This window comes from Triturus cristatus, chromosome 7 (assembly GCF_964204655.1).
Source record: "Triturus cristatus chromosome 7, aTriCri1.1, whole genome shotgun sequence".
Taxonomy (NCBI): Eukaryota; Metazoa; Chordata; class Amphibia; order Caudata; family Salamandridae; genus Triturus; species Triturus cristatus.
This window is the reverse complement of record NC_140590.1, coordinates 859471017-859496838: the sequence shown is the minus strand read 5'-3', so window position 1 is coordinate 859496838 and position 25822 is coordinate 859471017. Positions and strand designations below refer to the sequence as shown.

The following is a 25822-nucleotide window of genomic DNA, read 5'->3' as shown; positions in this document are numbered from 1 at the left end:
TATTCTGATCTAGATATGTAATATTGAGCTGCTGACGTGAAAGAAGTATCAAAGATGGATGAAAAGGGAACGTATTACTGTGTGTGTCAGATAGTCGAAGAATATAAAACTAGGAAAAAATGCTGCTCCTTCCTTCTATACAGAGCCACTATTGTTTTTCACTCCGATGATAACTCTTTGTAATGCAAGTGGAAACATGCCTCATTGTTCGTTTTGTTTTAAAATATTACCATGCATAGTACTTACCTTTGAGCAATCTATTTTGGATGCCATCGTCGTTCTGTGTTCTCTGTTCTGGTTTCAGATGTGTTTCTTTCAGCAGAGCAGATCACCTATCTTGACAGTGGAAAACTAACTGCTAGAAAATTGTAAATGTCAATCTTGTTCCCATAGCACTTAAAATCAGTTCCTATGTGTCCATATTGTGGCAGCTAAAGGAACTGGCACGCATAAAGCAATGTGTTTTTGCCTAGGATCAAACAATGTGTTGAATTGTTGGAGACAGGATTTGAACAACGGCACTAGTCAGGGATAGATGCCGGTGTATGGAGTAGACCTACTATTTTAGAAATGGTACTCCGTTGCCCTAGGACTGAGGTTGAGAGGTGTGCAAATGTGAAGCTTTTCAGCTAGCAACAAGCATGCATTAACAGCAAATTTAATGGTTAAAAAATATGCCCAGCGCATTTTGTTTAGTCACTAAAAGCAGTTAAAAAAAAAAAGTTCTACATATCTGTTTAAAAATATTGTCACTTTCACTCATGTGTAAGTTTAGTGCACCTTTGATACCTGGAAAAATATAAATATGTGATTTATAGAAACTTAAACTAAAAATGTTATTTTCATATTTATTTGTGTGTTTTTAATTTGTTGTTTCTGTACAATAGGCTCTTGACCTTTTAAGAAAGGATTATTGTACGGGCATGGCATCAGTTCTTGTGACGTCACTTTCTGTGTCATCATTGGTGAATTTCATGTTGTGATTTGTACCCCCACTCACTGTTTTCCTTAGATGCCCTGATTAGAATCCAAATCAGACAATAGTCACCAATTTAGATATTTGGCCAGTTATGCAGACAGGTGATTGATGGCCAAAGGGAACAGGAGATTTCCCAAAATTGAAATATCTTTGAAAAGCTGTTTAGGGTCGAGCACATAAAACCACAGGTGCTTCCTGGCCTACGGTGTTCCCCAGCTCTACTGCCTGTTGTATATGGCCTAATAGGTTTCTTCTCAATAGACTGAGTTGCTGAGGCATGCATATGTGCCCGTGTACTATTGTACGTTCTCCTTTTATCCTCGTGTCATTTGAAGGTACTCAAAAACAGTGCGTAAACAGTCCTCAAAAATAGTGCCTAATATGAACATACCAGGATGCATCTGGCGATAATCAACCAGTCATGTATATCACTTAACAAATCGGATGGGGGCGCTCTAATTGTAACAAAATGTAGCACTGGCATTACTTGTAATTTACTATGACACTACTTCTAAACATTGACAATTTCTTCAATTAAGGGCCTAGGGAGAAAGAAGGTAAAATATTTCACCCTGGATTACACAACGTATACATTTGGAAACTAGGATTAGAATCCAGCTCACATGAAATCAGTCAGCAGAAATTAGCAGGGGCTCTCTGGCCTATAGAACAACAATTGATTACCAAACTGACCAGTACTTCTGTCAGGCTGAAGGAGCCTGGCAATTATTAACATGTGCTTGCCAGGCATGAGACTGAATGTGACCGAGGTCTTCTGGCCTTTACATTTATTCCAGTAAATTTATAGGTAAAGTGATGAAAGTCTTTGAAACATTACTCATATTCTGTGGGTTATAACAGCTTTAAATAGTGCTACTGTGCAGTGTCAGGCTTCTGACTTGGGCCAGTCAGATAGTTCATTGAATGAAACCCTTGCTTCTCAGATATGGGTGCAGCCTTGAATCACTCTGGGGTGGATCATCTCAGACTAGCATCCTTCTGATGGTGATGAAAAAACAGAAAAAGTTAGTTTGCCAGTGACTAAACTAGAGGTATTAACAAACTGTACGATACCCCCTGCCCTTGGTGTGCCTTAGTTGATCTCAGGGGCAGGGGGGTTGCCTGACTCTGGCAAGTGGAGCCCTATTTATGGCTCTGGAGAAAAGGGACACACACCATGCTAGAAATAGTGAAAGAAAACTGTGGCAGAGGCCCACTCTGTAATGGGTTGTGCCTACTGTATCGTTCTGGTTGGGAATATGTCTTAAAATGTGGTGAACGGGTCTCCAAATAACTCTCAAGGTTCTGAATAATTGAAAGAAAATATGTTTGTCATTCTGGAGAGCCCAGATGACTTTTTACATAAGGGGGCGGGGCATTTAAAAGTTTGTAGACCTTTGTGTTAAACCTTTTATTTTCAGCACTAGAAAAGTGTAATAGACAACATTTTATAAGTGCTCTATAAATCAAGTTAATTATATTCATATATTAAATGTACACCTCAATTGAGCAAATGAAGCATCTCCACTGTCATGAGTCTGCCCCTGTTTTAGTAACTGTGTTTACTTATTCATACTTGCTTCTCTTGAAAAATTATATAATTGAAGTGAAGAGGTTAATTTTGTTTACTTATGACTAACATTGATGAATGATCTTTTGTCATTCCTTTGTTCAGGAAATAAAGACTGACGACTATATATAGGATTCCCTATTCTTCTAAGGGAGAAGATGTGGTGCAGTGGTCAGAGCTGCTGACTCGGGGGCTGTGGGGTCAGGGTTCAAGGCTCGTCATCGACTAAACATCCTGTGATTCTGGCCAGTTCACTTAATCTCCCTGTGCCCATGGCCAGCGCCTGGATACCCTTACGTGTGATAAGCCATGCTATATAAATTTACAAAATCAAAAAATGTAATTCAAGGTGGCTGAGGCAATTGCCTTTGGTCACTGTCATCTCCTCCCTTGGTGCTGCTATCGTCCGCATCTGAAATGCACAGAGAGCCTCCATTGCCGCTTGTGTCCCAGCCTAGCACAGACATGTTGAAGGATGGGCCTTGGAGCCCAGTTTGACCCATCATTGTCTGGTCCATCAGTAGACACAGCAAGGACACCACCTTGTAGGGCAGGAGCTGTTTCACAATGTTGGTCTTGGACTCACTGTCAATTACTAGACTCTCACACCCAGCAGAGGAATGAGTGTAATTGCTTGGAATACTATACGTAATCAAATATATGTTTTTCCAAAATTTGTGCTGGGATGTTATATGCTATGTTGTTTTGTATGATATTACATGATGCTACATTATGTTATGTTTCTTTGTGCTCATTTATGTTACCTAGTGTAGTGTTAATGAGTACTTGCCAGAGTATATTCACCAGAAGTAGCCCCAGACCTTTAAAGAGCAAAGGCAACAGCAAAAACAAAGTTTAGATAGTTTGGGAAAATATCGTTTCAGTTTCTTGAAGTCTGTAACAAAGTGTAAGTGGTGATGTGCAAAGCTTTGGTTCCCGATTTAAAGAAATCAAGCTTTGAGATTGGATGGAAGCTTGTCATTTTGTTACATCTTGTCTGTGTAAGAGAGAGAGAGTAGAGAGTGTGTCTGTCTTACACTCAAGCTCCGAGTCATTTTTAAACAAGTTCTTCAGACCGCAGGAGTTTTGCCACTAATAAAAACAAGCTTTATTCGATTTAAAATAAATCATAAAAGCACATAATATAAATTTTCGTCATTACAACAGAATTCATCACTGTATGTAATATAAAATTGCGGCACCACCAATGGATCAATGCAATTAAAAAGCATCAGCGGTGAGACATAAAATTAAGCTGACTGGCACAGAAAACACCCACCCTCTCTTGACCATATTTCTTTCTAATTGCATCGCTCCTCTAGTAAAATGTTGGCACTACACAGCAGATGTTCAAGAGATCCAAGAAAGGGAGGACCTGAAACCATCTATATGCTACCCTAAAGAAAATTGTTTGGTTAAACATAAAATCTCTACGGAAAGTATAACGGTGTTTAACTGATTGTGCAGTATGATCATGTTTTAATGTGTGCAGTAGATGTAAAGTCCCTTCAAAGTTGCTCTGATATACAAACGGAGGCAAGGCAAGATGCTAGGCACTAAAGTAGGTGACTTATAAAGCTAAGAAAGCCAGGTGGCCTGGCTGTTCTTTAGTCCGATGGTAAGATTGTTTAAAAGAAGAGTCTAACAGTGTTGGAAGGATCCGTGGTCTGCTGTACTAATATACTCTAGGTGGTCAAGATGGCTCTCGAATGAGAGCAGAGAAAGAATAGCCAAGCTTCCGGTTCGAGTGATCGACTAACGCCCGTGTCTGCTGCTTTTATGGGACTTTGGTTGAGTCCGACGGTGGCAGATACCTCGGTTTGCCGTGATTCGATAAGAGGCCTGGGGGACCGTAAACTGACGATAAGCCAAATGGATGAAAATCGTAAAGCCGATGTTTAAAGTCGTGTTTGCTGTGTTCAGGGCAGCTATATGGCCCTGCCTGCAGGTTCGAACTCCCAATTTGATCCACTCAGGCCTCCAAATGTGTTCTGCGCAGGCCCGATAGCGCTGGTCAAATGCATACAACGTGCTCCAGAGATTCGTCTGATTTGCCACATCCCCTACATGCAAGTTCATCTTAGAGACACCACCATGAAGGTAGATGTTTCAAAAAGGGCCACTCGCCCAGCCTGAGGGCCAAGAATCGATGCTTTAGATGTTGGGAATAAGAACAAGCCAAATGTGGCAGGGGGGTGACCAGCTGATAGGTATTGATTACTGCCCAAGCATGCCACGTTTGGCTAAAGACTCTCTAGCTAACATTCTGGAGCATAGATAAGTGTGCTTCTTGATGCTTAGGTTGAAAGCTTTGATTCCAGGATTGAGAGACCACAGGTCGTTCACTGCTGGTTGTGACCTACATTCGTTGAGATACTGGCTATGTGATCCACAAGGGTTATCAACACTGATGTCAGTCCATAACAGGGACTCAAGTGAGACGGCTCTGGCTTGTCTCAACTTATGGCAAAGTTCAAGATAGGCCCCCATACTTTGCTGAGCGTAGTTTACGAGGCCTAGCTCCAGTCTGATCTGAGCAGCAGACAAGGTTTTTGGCAGCCAAACACCCTCTTATAGATTTTGGACACATATTGATTAAGTGTGGGACTGAGCTTGCCTACAGTTTTGCCACTATTTCTGCCTTATGCCCAGCCATAAACCCTCTCCAGTAGACAAGCATTCACATTACTTTGCTTTTATCACCTAAAACCATTACTTCAAAAGTGAGGAAGGGCTAACTCCATGGTTTGTGACTGAAATCATTCAGTGGTTAGAGTATACCTTTTCCTGAAGCTCCAGGAGAGATGTATACCCCCTCCTGTGTAAATCCATTATAACATTCATCTTTTTTTTACTCTTGGTGTGTCACGCATTACTGGCTTCTGGAGTAAGTATCTAAGGTGATAAAAAGCAGAGCAGTTTGATTGCACATCGACCATACTGTGTTTATCTTCGGGCCACAGTATCATTGAGCAGGCACTTGTATTGACTCTGGGCCACCTAGCACACGATGGAAAAACTCTTAAAACAAAAAAGGAAAAACGCCCCAAGTGCACAGCTGTGTCAGGAGCACTAGGAAATCCTTTGCTTGCAGCTTTGTATCTACTCACTATTATGTTTTTTCCCATTTTGGGGTCATTAGAGCTACTGTCGGATAATGAAACTTGGGCTACTGTCGGATAAGGAGACTTAGGCTACTGTAGCCCAACGAGTGGCACTGCTCTGGCAGTTCTTGTATCCTGGATTTCTCATGCCATCCGCATTTCAAACCTATGGTAGTTCGACTGTGACAATTAAATAGTGCCTGGAGCCACTTGTTACAGTGCAGCAGTCGAGATTATATTATGCACCCTCGAATACGTCGATTGCAAAATCTTACCACGAAGACAGTGGTCACAAACAGATGCAATGACATTACAGTACGCAGTCATAAAACGTGTGCTCATGGCTAATCAAATTATTTACTGACAAGTCTGGCAACAATGCATTGCCTTCATGTTGAAAACTGTGGTGGAACATTAAACTTGGGTTTAAATGTATAATCCGTCTTCCAGTTAAACACCTGAAAGAACCGTATCCTCAACGTGCTGCGTGCACAATGCCCATGTCTAGGATGCACAGCCATATTCAGATTGTTTTCACTCAGTGGTCGAAGTGCATGGAAAAAAAGGTATGGAAACTGTGATGCTGTGCGTAATGGTAGAGGGGTGAGTGAGCTTGGGTGCGTGGTCAAAAGTGTGGCTAAAAAAAATCCAAAAGTATGATGTACATTTTTTTCAGTCTTTCACCTTCAGGTAACTAGATATAAAATAATGCACAGCTTAAGTAAAAATTAAATGCAAGTTATATTATTCCGTGGGAAATGCACTATCGTACATTATTAAACCTCTACTGGTTAATGCACTGCAGAGATCTGTGTCTGTAACCAAAGAGCCACAGAATTAAATCATGGTTGGTGCAGTGGAGAATAGTGACTTGTGTATGTTTAGTGCTGCAAGGTGCCAGTCTCGTGACAGAAAGCATTGTGAACATGTAAGTCATTATTTTGAACTTGCATTTTATACAGTAGAAGATAAGCTGCTACAAAATGGCAAAAAGTGTTAAGATAACAAAGTTCTTCCTAAATTATAGATTTTAGTAATACCCAGACATAATGCATTTTTTATAACTGTCTTTTAAAAGCACACACTTCACAGCTTAGCTGGTAGCTCCCTTACAATACCTCTCAAAAAGAATAAATGTGTCATTAGGAAGCTTCACGTGATTCCATCAATTAAAGCAAACACAGGCTTCCAAGCACCCTTTACATTTGCAGATTAACCAGTTGCCCACATTTACATTTCTTTCAGGCAGCAGGCACCCTTGAAAAAGGGGTTGTATAGCTGTCTGCCCACCCTGGGTTTCACAGCACAGGAGACTTACTGCTCTTACTTCAGTTGAAACACTTCAGCTAGTCTTTTCTGTTCTAAAATGTTAAAAAGTATTGCCACGTTGTGTTCCTCAGATGCCCCACCCCCACACACTTAGACCACTGTTTTCAGTGTACTTCAATGATGTTCACATTTGCCTCCCCCCCACACCCCTCCTAGTGCGTTCTCAAGGACCGCACGAATAACACATGCTCTCGCTATTTCAAATAACAAAGAGGAACCTCATTTACTGCCTTAGGGGGAAGTTTTTTTTTAGCAATTTGTTAGCAGTTACCAACTGGTGTATGAGTACCTATTACTTCGAACTGGCAGGAGCTATCTTAGGTGTGGTTATCTTCTGTGTATGTAGGCATGGCAAGGTAGAGAATATTGTTATTTTGTGCGTGTCTGTGTGGGAGAGATGAGAGAAGCATCACGTGATAGAAAGTCTGAGGTGGTATTTAAAGTATACTTGAATTGTAAAATAATCTCTGTTCCAGAAGAAATTGTAAATTTAGCACATTAAAGAATTGATGCTGTTGCCTGATAAAGACAAAAGATGGCGCTGTTCACCAACACTTTCTCTTTTTATTAGAGCTCTGTGATGTCATGGATTATGTTGAGGTTGGGGAGGAGGAACGGTAACCACTGTATCGCTGCTTCCGTTTACAGCTGATAATTGCAGCAGCATTTTAGAGGAGAAGGCACCAGGTTTGTTTGCGTCTCCTGGAATGGGTTTTGCCGCCAGACACTGGATTCTTCCCTGGATTCCTGTTTTCGCGGTTTCGCTCCTTTGCTGCGGAGGACGGGCTGAGGGACCGATTCGCTACTCGGTGCTGGAGGAGTCGGAAGCCGGCACAGAGGTGGGGAATGTGGCGCGCGACCTGGGCGTGGACGTCAGGGATCTGTACGGACGGAAATTCCGTCTGACGTATAAAACCAAGGGGCAGTATTTCACGGTAAGTATGAAGAGCGGGGCTTTACTGACTAAAGAAATACTGGACAGGGAAGCCCTGTGCGGCAGCACCGCTGCCTGTGTGATGAGCCTGGAGGTGGTGATGGACAATCCGTTGGAATTTCACCGCCTCGAGGTGGAGATTGTGGATATTAATGACAACGCCCCTATCTTTCCTAGCACCGAGAGCACATTTGCGATTTCCGAGTCAACAGTCCCCGGAATTCATTTTCCACTGAAGAGAGCGTTTGACCCGGATGTGGGTACAAACTCTCAGTGCTCGTACAGCCTGAGCCCGAGTCGTTTTTTTACGCTTAGTACCAAACTCGGCAAATTTAAAAGTGCATCTGTGGAGCTGGTGTTGACCAATTCTTTAGATCGTGAACAGCAGGCTTTGCACGAGCTGACGCTCACTGCAGTGGATGGTGGAACTCCAAAGAGGTCTGGGACGCAAAGAATTATTGTTTACGTCCAGGATGTTAATGATAACGCACCTGTATTCGAGAAAGACGTGTACAGCGTTAATGTTTTGGAAAATATACCAATAGGCAGTTTGCTTCTAAAGCTGAATGCTACCGATCCAGATGTGGGGGCGAATGGAGAGCTTGTGTATTCACTCAGCAATACCGAATTTCCGGATAATAAACGCCTCTTTTCAATTGATGCCGACAATGGTGAGATTAGAATTGGGGGTCCCCTTGATTTTGAAGAGTCACGTTTGTATGAACTCAACGTGCAAGCGCAGGACAAGGGATCTCCGTCAATGACACGTCACTGCAAGATACTAGTGGAAATTGTTGATCTCAATGACAACGCCCCGGAAATAGAAGTGACTTCCTTTTCCAGCCCAGTAAAAGAGGACGCCCAGCCTGGACTGGTCATTGCCCTCTTCACAGTGACTGATAAGGATTCTGGAGTAAATGGGCAGATTCACTGCCAGATTTCCAGTGACCTCCCATTTGCTGTAGAGTCCAAATACCAGAACTATTACTCCCTGTCTGTGAAGGAACCTCTAGACCGTGAGGCGGCTTCTGAGTACAATGTCACAGTCGTTGCTACAGACGGGGGATCTCCCTCACTGTCTGCCATGAAGACCATTGTCGTTTCTGTGTCTGATGTGAACGACAACCCTCCCACCTTCTCAGAGTCGTCTTATGTGATCAGTGTTCCAGAAAATAATGTGCCCGGATCTCGCGTTCTCCAGGTCTCGGCGCTAGACCCGGATGTGGGTGACAATGCCCGCGTTAGATATTCCTTGTTAGAAAACAGCGCGGACGCTGTATCTATTCTGAGTCTCTTCTCTGTTCACCCAGAGATTGGGGTCATTTCTGCTCTGCAGCCTTTTGATTATGAGAAGCTCCAGGTGTTGCAGTTCCGGGTTGAAGCAAAGGATTATGGGTCTCCCTCCATGACTGTTTTGTCCAATGTGACAATATTTATTCAAGATGCAAACGACAATGCTCCAACCATATTCCATACAGGAACGGGTACAGTTAACTCAGCAAATACACTCCTTGTTCCACGGTCCGCAAACACTGGTCATGTGGTGACCAAAATAAGAGCAATTGACGCAGACTCTGGACACAACGCCTGGCTGTCCTACGAATTAAAAACATCGACTGTGGGGACGCCTTTCAGGATTGGTCGCTATACAGGAGAAATCAGCCTCAGACACCCGCTGGGAGAGAGTTATATGGAGAGACTCGAGCTTCCCATCTTAGTGAAAGATAATGGGACCCCGCCCCTTTCAGCAACAACAACACTTACAGTGTCACTATTTGAAAACAACCCGGAAGTGATTTTGAACTACAAGCAAGTAGACCAGAATCAAAACTACCCCAGCAACCTAAATTTGTATTTAATCATCGCCATAGCTTTCATTTTGGGTGTTTTTATATTCTGCATTGTACTTTTCACTGTCCTGCATTACTTTAAAGTTAAAGGTGAGAAAGAAATGGCAGAAAAACTGGACCTTTGCCACGATGGAGCAGGCAAATGGTTATGTTCACAGAGCCAGCAGTATAATCTTTATTTAACTGCACAGCCCACAGAAAGTGGCCACGAAACACTAAAATCAAATTTGTCTAACCAGGGCTGGACACATCTTATAGTCAATGGGGGAATGACTGGGGATCTGATGCAGAGATACAGCATTACTGAAGGAAATGCCATCCAGACACCTATTGAGGTAAGAAGGTATAGTTGGATGTAAGTATCATGGTAATAATTGAAATACTGCATTCGCTGTATTTAAAATTAACAAACTTTTCAAGGTAACAAATACATGGATAATGTCTACACATTATAACTAGCTGCCAAATAGTACATCATTCGCTTGCCTTAATATGTTCAGATTGGGAAACAACATTTACAACGCAGGTTTAACACCGCGTGCAAACACAACACGGTTGTTACAACGAACATTTTGTTACAACGCAGTGCCATTACTACGGAAGTCGTTACAACAACTTGCACTAGATGGCGCTCTAGGATAAGAAATAGTATGATTTACTATTCCAACACTTTGCCTAGTGTTGCACACACTGAAGTTAGAATAGTAAATCATACTATTCCTAAGTCCAACGCGCCATATAGCGCAAGTCGTTGTAACTACTTGGGTTGTAATAGTAGTGCATTGTGAAAACGCGGTCGTTGTAACGACCGCGTTGTGTTTGCATCGTGCAGTAAAATCCGCGATGCAAAGAGAAATATTTGTTTAGATATGCTGTTAGCTGATAGTGTTAAATTTGACGTTAAATTTGCGTGTGCATCTCAATTGATTGAAACGTCTACATTTCCAGAGAAGCTCTTATTTTCAATCTAAAGTGAATTTCCTTAGACTTTAATTGTAACCGTCACATCTGATAATGTTCAGACCTAGCAGTATTTGATTTAATTTATTTTTTACATCCCGCAAATTGTTCTGAACTGTACTATGTTGAGCAGTGCTTTCTAGGCAAGAATAGGCTCCCTCACACACAAAGTAGCAGGCGCCAAATTGTCACTAGCAGGTTCTGTTCTTTGGAATGGGTAATGGCCCCACCTAGCTGGCATTCCTCATCACAGAAATGCCCTTTTAATCCATGTCAACTGTTGCTAAATGTCTCTTTTTGTTTGCTCATGACTAGGTGCTGCAATTGGGAAGTATAATGAAAGATTGTTGTCAAGGCAGGTGGTGTTTGTGGTGTATTTTAGAGAACAAGTATAAATAAACAAGAACTAATAATAACTAAAGCCCGCGTTTTAAAAACAAAAACAAAAAACTGAGAGGATCATTTGAGGTATCCTCCACAATTCACGCATCAACTTTTCCGATGCCAATATATGTGTAATGTGCACGCGGCCATTGGGCTGCTTGCTTTGATATTTAGCGTATAGTTTCACACCAACAACCCCCTGTAGTAGTGGTATGATGAGGGGCAGGGTCCCTAATTACAGCGGCCTCTGGTTCCTTTCTTGTGAACCAACCCGGCTTTAGCTGAATGGAAGCAGAACCCGGATTTATTTGGTTTGTAAGAGTGTTGTCCTACCATGCGCATTAAAGTGCTTTCTCTGCTCTGCATGCAGCGGGTTCACACTCCAATATCAAACCGAGCAGTCGATTCTCAGTTCCCAGGTGCTTCTTGTTTAAAAAGTGCAGGTTACTCCTGGGAGGTGGCCTCCTATCTGCTAAGGGCCCTCCTCTCTTTGGTTGGGAGTCAGTGGTAAAGACTGGCTGATATTTAAAAAGTAAAGCAAGGTGCCATTCAGTCACTTTTCATAAAGTCATGTTGTTGGTTGTTCATGCACTACAGAGGCCACTCAAGCCCCAGGAGAGAAAGGTGAGGTTCAGGGAGTATGTCTACGGGGCTGGCTCTTACAGCCCACATCCCCACATGGATGTATAAGCGATCCTCTAGTTATTGGCCTGTATTGTGCTCACATCACAACTGTTTCTTCTCAAAATGTTATCTTTCATAAAATCCATAACCTGTTCCTAGTTTCATAAAATAACGTCTATCACACTATGAAATTGTAGACTATGAGGCCTAGGCCGATTAGAGTAATACGTTAACCTTTGTGCTTAATCTTCACTCACAAGTACAGGATATGAGGCCTCTAGTGGCCACTATCTTCAAGTCATTCTAGAGAAATGCATATCTCGACTGCAATGGCCCAGAGTGGATAGGATGCCTAACCCTGTGAATAGGGATGCTCATTCTTGGCGGGGTCTGACTTCTTCACGTGACAGAGTGGAATGCAGATGTCCTATTTGAAGTCATCAGCGATTTACATTTTGAAATAGATCCCAGATATCAAACGAATTCTCACTGGCTGTGGCGTGAGCTCGCAACCATATGATAGACTGAACTCTTTTTTTCATGCCGTTGGCCTTGTAATTTACATGTTTGAGATTTCACCAGGAAAACTTTCTCACTCTATGAGATTAAACTAGATATCGTCATGCAAAAGTGGAACTTTGGGAGTTATATGGAGAGTGTTCAAATTTGAACATATCCGTGAGAGATTAGCACTCCCAGTTTCTCATCACGGAACCTCTTCAGGATGGTATCATCTTCACTTGGATTTCTCTCTCTATTCAACACTATTTCTGATGTTAAAAAAAAAATAGATGATTGACACGTGAAAGGCACTCTTTTTTTAAAGAAAACAATAGCTTACAATATAAGCATGTATGCACTTTACAGCTTAGGACTCATCACTATACTAGATTGAGGTAGAGTGCAGTATAGTATCGCACGATTGGGAGCTTTTTAAAGATTATTCATATGCTTATTATAGTATACTTTTATCCGTTTTATTAGATCGGTGGAACAGATTTTAATGATGTGATCATGGAGAATGATTTCAACAAAGGGATTATGCTGTTCCTCTAGAATGAGAGACAAAACACAGGAAATTATGAACCAACCCGACCACTGAGGTTCAAAGTTGGGAATCCATTGTATTGGATTATAATGCCCTCACAAACCCTGTCGGGTGTCATGCTTCATCATCAGGCTGCTCCTCGTCGGGTTGGCGGTGCAATACCCGACGGGCTCCCTATATTAGGGGCACTTTAACTGAGATCTTTTTCCACCACCCGTAAGGTGAAGTGCGGGTGAGGGGCCTTGTGTGTGTAAGTGTGGAAAGTGAATGTAAAATAGGGTTGGGAGTACCTAAGAGAACAACTTTAATCAAGGGGTCTCCTACCCTAAGTAAAAACAAAAACTATAAGGCGCAAGGCTGAGTTAATGTCTCAGATTGTGGCGGTCTTAAAAGTAGTAGGTCAACATGTTTCTCGCCATAGTGAGTAATCTTCAGGCAATTTGTCAGGAGCAAAAACGGGGGGAAAAAACACTATCTATAACTAAAACTCAGATGGTTTTGTGGCTACACACTCACCTCAACCATAGGACTGAATCGTCAGATACCTGGTAGTGCTGGAACTACCCAGGGTTATGAACTACCCAGGCATCAAAGTACCCAGTAGGTAATACACACAAGGGGTTTCTCATGTAGTTTGTGCCGATCGGATGGAAACTGCAGACCTACCCACTCCTACGGAGACCAGGACTGCAGTCTCCGTGTGATCGGCACAAACTACACGAGGAACCCCTCGTGTGTATTACCTACCGGGTACTGTAATGCTTGGCTAGTTCATAACCCTGGGTAGTTCCAGCACTACCAGGTATCTGACAATTTAGTCCTATGGTTGATGTGAGTGTGTAGCCACAACACCATCTGTGTTTTAGTTGTGGATAGTGTTTTTCCCCTCTTTTTGGTCCCGACAAACGGCCTGAAGATTACTCACTATGGCGAGAAACATGTTGACCTACTACTTTTAAGAGCGCCATAATCTGAGACATTAACTCAGCCTTGCGCCTTATAGTTTTTGTTTTTACTTAGGGTAGGAGACCCCTTTGATTAAAGTTGTTCTCTTGGGTACTCCCAACCCTATTTTACATACACTTTCCACACTTACACACACGAGGCCCCTCACCCGCACTTCACCTTACGGCTGTTGGAAAAAGATCTCCATTAAAGTGCCCCTAATATAGGGAGCCCGTCGGTTATAGCACCACCGACCCGACGAGGAGCAGCCCGATGTTGAAGGATGTCACCCAACAGGGTGTGTGAGGGCATTATAATCCAATACAATAGATTCCCAACTTTGAACCTCAGTGGTCAGTTTGGTTCATAATTTCCTGTGTTTTGTCTCTCATTCTAGAGGAACAGCATAAACCTTTTGTTGAAATCATTCTCCTTGGGCCTTTATGCTGGACCTTTCCAAAAGCCCACAGTTCCTTCTTTGTTCACTGTGATCATGGAGAAGCAACACTTTATCATACAGAATTTGATATAAAACTTTACACTGCTTAATATTGATGATTATACATGGTTCAATGTTCCCAGTACGGCATGATACCCTAAGAATATCATAACATTTGTAGCAATATTGGTTTTAGTTTTATGGAATTCCCATGGTTTTTGATATAGCATTTATTCCGTAAATTATTTGTATGAATTAACGTGTATGGGATATAAAATTTCTAATTGTAATATTTTGATTAATCTGGCAATAAAGATCTATCAATCACTTGTTGTCAATAGCTGAAAAGCATGAAATAATAGACGTATTACGAAGTTATAAGTAAATAGTGATATAAAAAACAAAGGGTAGAAACTGAACAAAAAACAGGTACTTTGCATTTATTTTTTAGGAGTAAACATTCATCAAGTGTAAAAAATGAATTTGGATAAAATATTTCGGACTTTCACAAGATAAAACTAAAACAAATTACTGGAGCAGAAAAATAAAAAATCGTGTATCTGAAAAGCGTAAAAAAAATACGCATGAAAGGATGAATTTATTTTGTGCATCATTGGTTAGTAACCAATTGACAACAAATATATTATTTCATTTTATATTGAAGAGAGAATGTCTGAAAGTTAATACTCCTATCTAGTGTGGTGTCCTTGAGATAACAGAGGGTCTGAGCTTCGCGTTATCAAGGACTTGAATTTGTATATAGCAACACTTATTGCTCCACTGTAAACAAATCAATTGCAGCTAGTATCTATATCTGACGGTGAGCCAGCGTCTCTTTCCTTTGCAGCCCATGTTCTTTCGTCACAGATATGTTACTGGATGGGATTCCTGTAGACATGAAGGCATTTCCTATGGACTTCAGGGGAAAATTGTGATGTGTAATTATTAATTCCTAATTGTTGGTGGCTTGACTGTTGGATCGGGTTCTCCTTATCAATCCCAAATGAACGAGTGCACACACAGGGTTGGACTGGCTTATAGGGCAATCAGGTGTGTCCTACGGACTGGTCTAACATTTGTGTGGGATGTTTTTTTTAGTATTTTGTGGGCCAGTTGTATGGCCAGGTGGGCCAGTTTTTACTGTTGATTTCCCAATATTACCACAAACCAATGCTTAAATCGGGGGTCTTCAAACTGGGGGGCAGGCTCCCTAGGGGGGCCTCAAGTGATCCCAAGGGGAGCACCAGACTCTAGCCAAAAGAGGCATTATGTCAATAACAGTGCTTTGTTTTCAGCTGAGTCAAAGGAACAGCAGTAAGCCGCTCTGTAATGGGCCATCACTAACCTCTTTTGCCATTCATATCCTGGCTGGGAGAAGGTGTCAAAAGGGAAGGGACTCCAAATATTCTTCAACTCCCCCCAAGCCCCATTTCTAATCATCACACTGTGGATACCTTTACACGTTAGTAAAGCCTGCCTGACCAGAATAGTATGTTGGGCAGTCATGTATTTGATTGCACTTTTAAAATGGTAACAGAACTTACCTGCAATGTTTAACTTAGTATAGACATATTTAAACATTGCCAGTTTTAAAGAATACTTGTGAAAAATTTTGAGGGGGCCCTATGACTGTTTTTTCACCGGGGGGGTCACAGTATTAAAAAGTATGAAGACCACTGGCTTAAATGGTCCAGTCTGAGTACCGGCACTTTTTTATTTTGAGAGGAAGAGTGCCTGCACTTCTCAAGAGTGAGGTTGTACTTTTAATTGTAGAGTATCAGCACTTCTCAGAAACAAGCAGGTACTCTGGTACAGGGTACTTGCACTTCTATTTTTCCATTTCGAGCATTGCCACAAACATTTCCAGCAGCAAACACAAATGCATGCCAGCTCTCGTGCCTAGCAAGATACAGATACAGTGTTATACTGTCCACAGACCGGGAGAGAGAGGAACCTCTCCTTGTCTGCCTGGGTGTGTTGTTGGGTGTTTCCCAGCAAACTGAGTCAAAGGAGCACTTGTGTGGTTTCATCCCCAGGGGCACTACATGCCCAGCCAAATTAATAAACCAGCTTATTTTACTTGTCTGTTTCTCCTGTTGAATTGTTTAAAATTGTCCCCGGTGCACCCCAAGTGGTGTAGCTGTGTTTAACAATAGCCCCAAGGCTAGTGAAAGAGCTAACTAACGTAGTGCACTTTGTTCATTTGTACAAGTAAACAAAAAAATGTCTCACACAGTCTGTCACTGCGGGCTAGACACGGAATCCCCGAGCTCTTTGATGTGTGTTTATGACACATTAAATAATAGCGAGGTTTTTCATTGTGATATTAACCGGTTCTGCTTCAGGTGCACAGAAAACAGCTTGTTTGACATGACTCCTTCTAACGCACCTTTTCCGATTTGTATAGGAAGTGTTAGGCTAAAAGGGCAGCAGAAAAAAAAAATTAACGTTGCCAAAGTAATTTTCGTAAATTACACTTGTCAGTAATTGACAGTGGGTGCATTCCAGGTCGCAATTAATTCACTGTCACTACAAGTTAAACGAATTTAGATGCACCAATTAAGTCATTCGTGGGAGTACACGCCCTAAAGCTTGTTGTTAGGTATTACGAAAGAGAGCGGTGATGCCAGAACCCATCCACGGTTACTGGGGCGAAATTTTAATTACTTTAGACTTGTATGATAATGCAATACGGATAAACACACTTAAAACATACACTTTGCAAGCAGTCTTGAAATACTCGCAGCTGAACTGAAATGGAATGTCTTAATACTGAATTCCTTCTTGTTGTTTGCTATGGCCGACACACGGTGGCGATCTTTACCATCACAATTTTAGACAGCGATACTGTTGTTTGCTTGACTTTTATTCCGTGCAGCAGGCAGTCTGAAAGCAGCAGCCGTGAGATGATTAGATGGGAATTCATACGTATGCGGTTGAAGAGAGGATTTGCACCTTCAGTGACGCCACGTTCATTTTTGTAGGAGATAATTTGTTGGTGAGGACGCTGCATTGTCTCCCGCTCCGTGGGATGGGTTTTGCCGCCAGACACTGGATTCCTCCCTGGGTTTCTGTTTTCGCGGTTTCGCTCCTTTGCTGCGGAGGACGGGCTGAGGGGCCGATTCGCTACTCGGTGCTGGAGGAGTCGGAAGCCGGCACCGAGGTGGGGAATGTGGCGCGCGATCTGGGCGTGGACGTGAGGGATCTGTACGGGCGGAAATTCCGTCTGACGTATGAAACCAAGGGGCAGTATTTCACGGTAAGTATGAAGAGCGGGGCTTTACTGACTAAAGAAATACTGGACAGGGAAGCCCTGTGCGGCAGCGCCGCTGCCTGTGTGATGAACCTGGAGGCGGTGATGGACAATCCGTTGGAATTTCACCGCCTCGAGGTAGAGATTGTGGACATTAATGACAACGCGCCCGTGTTCCCTGCGAGAGAAAGTCGCTTTACAATCGCGGAATCAACATTCCCTGGCGCTCATTTCCCACTAAATGGAGCTTTTGACCCGGATGTCGGTACAAACGCACTCTGCACTTATCATGTCAGCAACAGTGCATTTTTCGTTCTAGAGGCTGACACGACCGATTGTAAGAGTAAGTCTGTGGGGCTGGTGTTGAAGAAACCACTTGACAGAGAGCAGCGGGATGAGCATCACGTGATCATTACAGCCGTGGACGGGGGAAACCCGAAGAGGTCTGGTACGTCAGAAATTGTCATTACTGTTCTGGACGCGAATGACAACCCTCCTGTGTTTGATAAAACCGTGTACACGGTAAAGATGCCGGAGAATGCAACAGCCAGTACCCTGATAGTAAAAGTCAATGCCACTGATTTGGATGAAGGGGCTAATGGCGATATAGTGTACTCTTTCAGCAATCTCGCACTTTCCAAATCAAAAGAACTTTTTTCCATTGGTGGAGAGAATGGTGAAATTCGAGTTTGGCGTCCTCTCGATTATGAAGAGTCAACTTTGCATGAACTCAACGTGCAAGCTCGGGACAAGGGCCACCTTTCAATGACAGCTAATTGCAAGGTATTGGTAGAAATTATTGATCTCAATGACAACGCCCCGGAAGTAGAAGTGACTTCCATGTCTAGCCCAGTGAAAGAGGACGCGCAGCCTGGACTGGTCATTGCCCTGTTCACAGTGACTGATAAGGATTCTGGGGTGAACGGGGAAGTCCGTTGCCAGATTCCCAGTGACCTCCCATTTACTATAGAGTCCAAATACCAGAACTACTACTCCCTGTCTGTGAAGGAACCTCTGGACCGCGAGGTGGCTTCTGAGTACAACGTCACAATCGTTGCCACAGACGGGGGATCTCCCTCACTGTCTGCCATGAAGACCATTGTGGTTTCTGTGTCTGACGTGAACGACAACCCTCCCGCCTTCTCAGAGTCGTCTTATGTGATCAGTGTTCCAGAAAATAATGTGCCCGGATCTCGTGTTCTCCAGGTCTCAGCGCTAGACCCGGATACAGGTGACAATGCCCGCGTTAGATATTCCTTGCTCGGAAACAGCGCGAACACAGTATCTGTTCTCAGTGTCTTCTCTGTTCACCCAGAGACTGGGGTCATTAATGCTCAGCAGAGTTTTGATTATGAGATGCTTCAAATGTTGCACTTCCAGGTTGAAGCAAAGGATTATGGGTCTCCTTCCCTTGGTGGTATTGTCAATGTGACCGTATTTATTCAAGATGTGAATGACAACTTCCCAGTGATATTCCATACAATAACCAGTAGTGTTGCCTCAGAAGAGACGGTACTAGTTCCACGGTCTGCGAACATGGGCTACATTGTAGCCAAAATTAGAGCAATTGACGCTGACTCTGGACACAACGCCTGGCTGTCTTACGAATTTAAAGACTCCACAATGAGGACACTTTTTAGGATTGGACGCTACACGGGGGAAATCAGCCTCAAACACCATCTAGGAGAGAGTTACCCGGAAATAAACAAGTTTATAATCCTGGTGAGGGATCATGGGACCCCACCACTTTCAGCAACATCAACGCTTACCTTGTCATTGATTGAAACCAAACCGGAAGTTAAATCAGATTACCGGCTCATGGACAAGAATGAAAACAACCTCACCAACTTGAATTCTTATTTAATCACTGCTATAGCTTTAATTTCTAGTGTATTTATATTCTGCATTATACTTATTGGTGTTTTACATTACGTCAAAGTTCGAAATGAGAAAGAAAGGCGAGAGAAACCGGACTGCTGCCCCGAAGGAGCAGAAAATTGTCCATATTCCCAAAGCCGGCAGTATAGTCTGTATTTGACAGCTCAGTCCACAGAAGGTGGCAACGAAACCCTGAATTCTAACCTGTCCAGTCAGGGGTGGACTCATTTTTTAATAAATGGAGGAGCGACTGGAGATCTGATGCAGAGATACAGCATTGTTGATGGAAACACTCCCCAGGCACCTAACCAGGTAAGCGATCACACTTGCATTTCATATTCGAATTAATATTTGTAAGTAAATGCAGATTTCTAAAACACTGTTCAAGAGCAACTGCTTTAGAAAATGTTTTTCTTTTAATTCATAGTCGCAAACCCCATGGATATCTTTTTGAACGATTTTGCTTTATTTAAATGAGGTGTTTATAGGTGTCATGTTAACATCACCATTGTTTGCAGGTGTTTAAGTTACCGTGGACTACTCTGGTCAGTCTGCACTGTGATGCATTTGTTCTTTTAGTATTTCCGTAAACTTTAATAGAGATTTTTCCATGGCGTATATCTCTTGTGGCTTTTCAGTAAATGGCAAGAGAGGATTTAGGCATGTCTTTTTATTGTGTTGTTACCATCTTGTTACTGGTTTGTGTGAGAGAGACAATTTACATTTCTGAGCAGGTCCGTCTTTCTTGCGCTATTCATGTTGTCCTGTTAACCTCTTCAGTGCCCATGACGAGATAGTCTCGTCATGGAGCACGGTCGCGCTGTGCCCATGACGAGACTATCTCGTCATGAACCCCACCCACTAATAAAACGCCCGGCACAGGAGGGGGAAAGGGCGTGGCACAGGAGGGGGAAAGGTATGCGATGTTGTGTGTATTTGTAAAGTACAATAACACCTGCAAGGGTATTCTGGCACTGAACAGGTGGGTGTGTGGGTAACTCTGCCTATGATAGGTTTGTTAAATGAAAATCCAGGTATTCAACTTCTTGTGGAATTCCAGAAGAGAGGAGGAGGCGTTGATGTGGAGTGGGAGGTTGTTCCATGCTTTAGGAGCGACATACGAGAACGCCTCCTGATATGTTTCTGTATATGTGTGGGATGTGTGCGAGTAGGAGTCTTGCAGAGCAGGAGTATCTCGGTGATTGGTGGAAGGAGGTGCAATTGTTCAGGTAGGGAGGGCCTGCGTTGTGCAGTGCCTTCAATGTGTGTGTGAGAGAGGATTCTGAATTGAGCACGTTTGTGTATCAGGAGATAGTGTAGTTCCCTGAGGTGTGGTGTGATGTGCGTTCTGTGTGGGAGGTTGGGGATCAGTCTGGCGGTGGAGTTCCGGATGGTTTGCAGTTTTCTAGTGAGTTTCCTGCTGATCCTGGCATGGTGGGTGTTCCCATAGTCCATTGCTGGTTACTAGTGTGTGAGTAACCGTTTTTCTAGTGTTGCATGGGAGCCATTTGAAGATCGTTAGCATCTTCAGGGTGTGGAAGCAGGATTCAGTGAGAGCGCTGACTTGTGTGGTCATGCCAAGTTTGTAGTCAATTATTACTCTGATGTTCTGGACGTGCAGGGGAACTTTTCATGTGTAAGTTAAGTTCGAAGATGTGTGGACTATCTGCATTCCTACTCCCTTTAATGCACGGAAGGAAAGAGACTTACCAGGTTTTTGCTATGGGTGCTGTACCGAGACTCCGTTCAAACGTGGAAAGATCCCACCTTAACAACCAGTCTTAGGCACCTACATGTTGACATACTTTGCCCTTAAAAATGGTTGTACTTCATTCACTTACTTTCAGTCTGAGTTATTTTCCAGATATAGAGTTGGCAACTAATTTGTTTGTTCCAGAATTACTCCACCTGTATTACTGCTAGATGTGGACATGGTTTAGGCTCTTTGCCCTGTCTCTGTATTGGAAAGGAGTGAAGGGCTTTAACATGCAAATAATAGAGTAATATAAGCTCTCATTTCAGTCACAGTAGTTAAAGAAAATCAGTAAAGGTTTTATCAATAGAGTTTTCTATAGTTGAATTTTACTGGCAAAATGTTTTGTCAGATCAAAGGGATTATAGCTGGACATAGTTACCTTCTTGCCACTGTCTGCTGGCCCCAATTTGTCATCCAGAGAAACACCAGGAGTCTATCAGAAATGCTTAGTAGCCTCAATTCACAAGCTGGCTGTCAGACTGATGAGATAAACAGGGAAAATAATTTGATGTGTTTTCTCATTTTCTCAGAAAAGTGAACCAAAAAAATGATATGAGAAGAAAGATAATGTGCATAGACTTCAACATGCAGACATGAGTGATATTGCACTTGAAAAGGACCAGCTGGCCCTGTAGAGTCTTTGTATCCATAAAAAATACAATAGGGTTCCGCTTCAATGTCCTATGTTTTCCTACCTTTGCTGATGATTTATGTTGTGTCTTAATAACTTCAGACTCAACACCAGGTCAGAGTGTAAAGCACAGTTATATTAACAAGAGGAAAGACAATCTTGCACAGTAGCAGCTGCTCCTGAACAGGGGAAGGAGTAGCGCTGAGGGGGGCACTAAATAATAAAATAAAAAAAGACTTACCTGGGTGCGGCCGGCCTCCGCCTCTCCTCTGATGTCTTCTCCGTGCTGCAACAGGAAGCACACAGCCTCCCAGAATCCCCTGGCCAATCACAACTCTGCAAAGCAGCATTGTGATTGGTCTGAATGCCGTGGTTCAGTGCTTGCACGTGGACAGGGAGGCTGTGCATGTTCCCTATCAGGCTGTGTAATACAGCCTGGTGGGGGAACCTGCAAAGTGCGCAGGACGGTTTGGCCGGGTGGCTGGCCAAACCATCCTGCACACTTTAGAGAGTGCAGAACACTCCTCCCCCGGCCCTTTCTCTGGCTGCCCAGCACCACCCGCTCTGCCCGCACCTAAGCAGGGACGAAAATGATAACGTTAGTTATCATTTTGGATTTCCGTTTCCTTTTTAAACGGCTCACAGAGCAGTGGAGCGCCACTCCTCTGCCTTAGCGGGCTAGCTGCTGCTGCTTTTGCAGCCATCCTTTGAGTTGGTATGATTCTATGTAACATGTGCGAGTTTCACAAGAAGGTTTCCATCCTTTATACAACATAAAACAACCAACAGGACAGTGTGGTACATGGAGTAATTTGGTTTCTGTCCTTTGTAGGAGTGGAGGACCTGCACAGTTGTATAGCACTGTCATGTACTTGTAGGTATGGCTCTTCAGTCCAACATTTGCATTGTGTATGTGTGTGGTATTTGTATAGAGCAAACCTATCTGAAAGGCAGCAGAGCACAGCATGGGGAGAAAGCCAAACATATATTTAGTAAGTGATGTAGGAGCTTCTGGCTTCTTATAGTGGGCATGGAATGCTACTGGTCATGATGTAATGTTCTTTAAACAGGTGAGTCTTCAACAGTTTTCTAAATTGGAACCGCTTTGGGTGATCCTGCTCGATACAGGGACATCATTTCTCTCCTGGGTGTGTGGAAGGAGAATGCCTGCAGCCTTTTTTCTTGTTTACACTTTTTTATCTGCATTAGATGGTGTGCTAATAGAGGGCATGGTGAGGGCCATCAAATACAGCTAGCTTGTCAGCCTGATAGGCGTAGTTTGGGTTGTGATGGTTTTGTAGATGAATATAAACAGAAAAGTCCCCCAACCATCAACAATTCAAAGTATTAGTATCAAAATAGCACACAAACACTTTTCATCAACTGCCTGAATATATATCATTTTTAAGGTTGTTTCTTTTACAGTTGTTAGAAGACATAAGCATTACAGATATGTATTTGACATTTAAACAAAAAGATTTAACAATGTATTCACATCGCACAAAATGAATAATTAAAACAATACCTCATATAAGAAGATACTCATAAATCAACAAATCACATATCTGAAAATATATCATATAGAAGTTTCTACAGTATCCATATTTACATCACTCTGGCTGTGCGAAACAAAAGCATACAATGTAGAGGTTTATATATATTGATCATTAAATGATGTCCCAGAGTGGGGGAATTCCCTTTTATTTGAGATACCACCACCAGGGGCTGTATTATAAAAAGTGCCCAAGGGGGCACAATGGGCATGTGCTTCCCATTTTGTGCACCCTTGGTGCACTTTGATATTACAAAAGGGGCCGCTGACACTTGTGCGGCCCCTGCCGTAATGCAGCTAGCGCTGATACATATGTAGCGCTAGGGCTATATCAAGAGAGCGTTCCCTCATTTGCATGGGGGCGTGGCCCTATGCAAATGTAGGAATCTCTTTACCTCTGCTCCCATGCCACTTTATAAACGCAGGTGCAAAGGCAAAGAAACTGTCATGAGATGCGCTCACAGAACAGCCACAAAAAGATGGCACAGTGTCAGTGCACCCCCTGATGGCAGTCCTTTGGAGGGAGTCCACAGATATCCCCTTTGCAGGATGGGTGCAGTCACTCACTGCACCTGCTTGCAAGGAGATGCATTTCCCTTTTAAAAGTGCAGGCAGGCTACCACCTACACAGTGAAACACAAAGATGCTTTGAAGCAGTCACTCCGTATTTCACTTGAATGCACTTCCCACATGGCAGCGCAAGTTTGCTGCTGCCCTGAAGGCTGTGCATTTAGCTTAGTAAGGTGCACTTTCCCTGTATGTGCCTGGCGCACCTGTTCGAAGGTGCGCTGTGGTGCAAACAGGGAAAGTGTGCCATATATGTAATAGGTACCCTGGTCATTAAGGTTTTTGTAGATGATGCAGCTGGTTATTAAGAAAGTGCAGGCCAGGAAGGGGAGCCAGTGGAATTCCATCAAGAAGGGGGGGGGTGTAATTATGTCATATTTCTTCAGATCTTTAGTGAGGCATGTTCCTGTGTGCAGGATACCTTAAAGGCTGGCTAGTATGGCATCTGGTAGGTCACGGAGTAGCAAGTTGCCATCATCCAGATGCAAAAGTACTAGGACTTGAACAGTAGTCCAGAAGTCACTTTCTGGGGTTAGCTTATTGTACTTTCTTTAGGAAAGAGAGTTACACAATGCCTCCTTGGCTTTCATGCAATGTGGTTGACGATAACACTGATGCCCATGGTGAATCTGAGTGATTCTGCATTGGGTGAAAATTAGGTCTTGAATCCATCCAGGTTCATGTTGATGTGACAGGTTTGGGCTATCTATCACTTAGGTTACTTGATGATTTTTTGGTGGGATTGAGTTTCAGGTAGCAGCTGCTCATGCATGTCTGGATGTAATACAGAGAATGCTTGAAGCATTACATTTGTAGAGTTTGAGAGACTTTCAAGTAGAATTGTGTGTCATTAACATATTAGTGCATTTCGATGCTCTTATTGATAAATGCAGTCACCAGAGTCTCCTGTGTGTTTCTCTATTAGTGGACAGATCTGGTTTGTCTTGGGAGATTCTAAGAAGATGCTTTGAGTGAGGGAGATGTTGATGCGGATGAGTCGGGAGCCAGGGAGCGTCCCTGGAGAGGACTTTAATGAATAATATAACATCAGCTTTAAAGAATCGAACATTAAGGGAACTGAGGATGTTGGTGAGGTATGTGAGAAAGGGGTTAGAGTTATGACAATTGTTGGATGCATTACACAGAGATGGGTGTCAATGGAAACGCATGATTTCTATTCTCTAGATAGTCTGGGATCTTTAATATTTTTTCAGTGAATACCATGAAGAGGTTGGGAGTATTGCACTGCACTCGTTTTTTGGGCAAAATTACAGAGGAGGGCTGGGGGTGATACAATTCGTATTTCTCTTTGTTGTCTTGGACAGGGCTTGCTTCTGAGGGCAGCTTTGTCCATGCTGTATGATCTTCTTATCTCTTCAGCTGCACAGTGATGAAAGTTTGGTTTACAATATGCATGTAAAGGGCCTTCTGCTGCAGTATGTCCTACCAATAATACGTCCTGCAGGAAATCATCACTGCTGCAGAGCCGCTGTACTGCAGCTTGCTGTGTATGAAGTACAGAGATTCCGAAAACGTCAGACAACGCTCCCAAATGTAACTTTACCAACTTTGCCAAATATTGCCAGGGAAGTCAATGCACCTCTAATCAAAACCGTGCAGACGCATAGACACCTGTTTATGAGGATTTAAGGACCTGGAATTTGGATTCAGAAATAATCTGTGCTCTAACATCAATGTGCAAAGAATGTTTCTTGTTGTCTCAAGAAGCGTTATTAAGGATCATCTCTACTTAAATGTGTGTGTCTGTTCATTTATTTGTGTACATAACTAAGTGTTTAAGCGTGTATCTGTGTGCATGTGTGACAGTGCTGCATATATCTGTAGTGCCCCTTGTGTGAATTTGTGTGTGCGTATAGAGTGTGGGGTACTGTATGTTGAAGTGTTTTGCAGAAGGACAGTCATTGTATGGTGGCTGCAATAACACAGACCATCCAATGTTTTCTGTTTTGGTACAAATCTGGCTTTTAAGTAGATTTTTTGATCTGATTGGCATTTTGA

General features: G+C 42.9%; 1 protein-coding gene and 1 pseudogene across 1 annotated transcript in view; both read left to right on the top strand.

Annotated features, from left to right (window-relative positions):
- Nucleotides 1-25822, top strand: part of LOC146810747 (protocadherin alpha-C2-like) — an 839920-nt gene that overhangs the window by 212855 nt on the left and 601243 nt on the right. The window lies entirely within an intron of this gene.
- Nucleotides 7672-14259, top strand: LOC146810752 (protocadherin alpha-13 pseudogene; annotated as a pseudogene).